Source organism: Eurytemora carolleeae, unplaced genomic scaffold (assembly GCF_000591075.1).
Source record: "Eurytemora carolleeae unplaced genomic scaffold, Eaff_2.0 scaffold539, whole genome shotgun sequence".
Taxonomy (NCBI): domain Eukaryota; kingdom Metazoa; phylum Arthropoda; class Copepoda; order Calanoida; family Temoridae; genus Eurytemora; species Eurytemora carolleeae.
This window is the reverse complement of record NW_019396441.1, coordinates 215503-218561: the sequence shown is the minus strand read 5'-3', so window position 1 is coordinate 218561 and position 3059 is coordinate 215503. Positions and strand designations below refer to the sequence as shown.

General features: G+C 34.3%; 1 protein-coding gene across 1 annotated transcript in view; it reads left to right on the top strand.

Annotated features, from left to right (window-relative positions):
- Positions 1–1543: 1543 nt before the first annotated feature.
- LOC111703387 (uncharacterized) overlaps positions 1544–3059 on the top strand; it is a 15655-nt gene continuing 14139 nt past the window's right edge. The window contains exons 1-2 of the mRNA XM_023475315.1: positions 1544–1603; positions 1788–1845. The gene's annotated coding sequence lies outside the window, so the exon portion shown is untranslated. The remainder of the gene's footprint in view (positions 1604–1787; positions 1846–3059) is intronic.

Sequence of the window (3059 nt, the reverse complement as noted above, 5' to 3'; positions counted from 1 at the left end):
GGGGGGGGGGGTCCAACCTTTTACCTGCTTGTACTTTAGTTGTCCAGTTGACCGTTAATCTACATAGAATGTCCAGTTGACCGTTGATTTATATTTCAATTGTCCAGTTGACCGTTAATCTACATTCCGATTTTCCAGTTGACCTTTAATCTACATTCCAGTGGTCAAGTTGACCGTTAATCTTCATTCCAGTTGACCTGTAATATATATAACAAATTGTCTAGTTGACCGTTAATCTATATTCCGATTGTCCAGTTGACCGTTAATATATGTTTCAATTGTCCTGGTGATCTTTAATCTATATTCTACTTGTCCTGGAGATCTTTAATCTATTTTCTAGTTGTTCTGTTGACGTTAAATCTACAGGGTGTCCCAAAAAACATGGCAGTTGTTGAATAGTTTTGAATATATTCTTCCATTACAATTACAGACATTTTGCAGATTATTTCTTGTGAAAAATGTTTTACTCTTAGCTTACTTCGAAATCAATTTTAATAGAATATGACTGCAATATACTATTTTGTTTTATTCTCGTTGGTATCAAACAACTTAACAAATTATAGAAGAAGTCATGTAGTAAATGCCTTACTCCAATAAATCCTTTTAGACCTGTATCAATCCAGGTACAACTCAATTCACACGAATACCATAGCCAATATCATTCCGGATACGACTCTGTCTGTATTTTCAGATATCTGTCTTACAAGATACAACTCAATGCAATACTCCAAGTATCTCCCTGGTTTATATCTATTAATACCGATACAACTCAGGTTCATTTCGCTATGATCATCGAGGTATATAAACTAGTGAGCTCAATGATTCTTTACTATCAATGTCAACCTGAACACAAAGTTATCTGTATCAATTCCCAATCTAGTTCTATCTTTCAAGAGAGTGATTCAGGACGTTTCTTATTCGCAAACCAAGAAGTAATTACTCTCACACTGTAATCAAGTGGAGTATAATTCCAACTGATTGTATTTTGGGTTCTATCTTACAATTTAAGTTAATAAACAAAATTACAAGTTTTACGATGTTATATGCAAGCATAGTTAAGCTCATCATAATACAGGTTGGACGTTGTTGTTTAGAGACGTGGCAAGGTTAGGTTAATCACAATACAAGCTTTGCCTAGCTATTTACAAGTGCATTAAGATTTACAAACAATGTACAACTTAATATATCTAGCTATTTTAAGGTTTACAAGTATATAGGGTACAATATTTGCTACGGTCATTTTAAACTATTCACCAACAGTTATTCTTGTCCCGTTGACCTTAAATATGAATTCTAGATGTCCTTGTCACCTTTAATCTATTTGTATTGTAGTTGTCCTGGGATGTAATTGGATGAATTGTACATAAGTAAATAAACTAGAACTACCTTTCGCCGGTTCAAATAATGACTTCTGACTCAAAGTTAAAGATTCATGAGAATTTGAATCGATGACTCAGCATTTGAATCGGCCGCAGAAGCAAGTAGCTCACCAACCTTTGCAATTTATAAAATTTGGCCCTGATTACCTGTAATATGATTGTATTCTAGTTGTTCTGTGCGCTGACCGTTTATTTAATGATAAAATATGTGGAACTGTATTTAGGAAAGTGCTATGTATTTTAATTTTTCTGAATTCCTCAAATTTTATAAATTTCGCTTGACTATTGATTGATTTTGCTGTTTCCTTTTTGGGAATATAACTATTTTCCCCCCTTTCAATTTCAGTGAAGCATCTGAAATAATTTAAAAACTATTTTGTTTAAATTAAAATAAACTGCACTTAACAGAGATCGTTGTCCAGAATTAACAGAACTTATAATTTGCGGTTCCAACTCCTGTTCTCAGGTAATCAATGGATAAAGTTAAAGGTTTTTTTTGAACAGCTTTAAAGAAATTTCGTGATTTATTCTTCTAAACAAAGAAAGCACGGATATTTGAAAAAGTGAGTATAAAAGACCTGTTCTCAGGGGCGAAACAATAGTCAGGAAGGGGTCTGTCCTTCTGTATTGGTTGAAAGTAAAATGTCGTGTTGAATTTAAAACATCCTACAGGGTGTCCCAACCCTGTAGCATTTTCAATTTTTGACTTGCTTGTAAGTGGTGACTAAATTACCGGGGATATAAAAGAAAATATTTTTCAAATTCAAATTTTTTTTAATGCGAATAAACCATCAAAATGTTATATGATGAGTTAATTGCTGAAAAAGCTTAAAGTAAAGTAAAGAGCCTAATCATTTGCAAAAAAATCAAATCAGAAAATGTTCAAATGACTTTGAAAACAGCCTTGAAAATGACCTTGAGAATAATTTTGAGAAACTTTCTCGAAAGTGACCATAACAGTAACCTGAACAACCTGGATTTTACCTAAAAATGACCTTTTTGACCTCACTTACCCTCAAATGACCTTGCAAAAATAACAGAACGATTATTTTATAACCCATCATTCATGATGAATTGATTAGCAAAATATATCCTAAAAGAAACTGCATCATCCCCTCTCCTTGCTCTTCTAGAATGAGGATTGCCTACAGCCCTGAAAGTATATAAAGATGTTAGGTGAGATATGGGCAGGAGTAGAAGAGAAGAAAAAATGCCAGGATTCTAACCTGGTCCTTCAATATTCAAGCAGTTTATACAAACCATGCTACAGGCCTTACCATTACTCTTTCTTCAAGGTATATATATAATTTCTACAAGCAGAGTGACTGGGGCGTTGGGGGGGGGATGGGTGGAGATAATAAGGAGTGAAAGGTAGAAAAGGAGTGCAGAGGGTTAAGAAGGAGTACAGGGAACGTAGAAGGAGTACAGGGAACGGAGAAGGAGTACATGGGGTCGAGAAGTAGCACAAAAAAGGAAAAATAACCAAATGTTGAATATCGTGCTAAGATTGTATTAATATTAAAACTTTATTCTCCTAATCTATCAATTATCCAAATCTTTCCGGTTTCTTCGGTTGACGTCAGAAACATTTAGATTTACAATTATGTCTGAACCAGGTTGAACTTTTTTAGTTTCCTGCCAACTTGGAAAACTGTTACATAGTAGGGGGGGGGGGGGTCA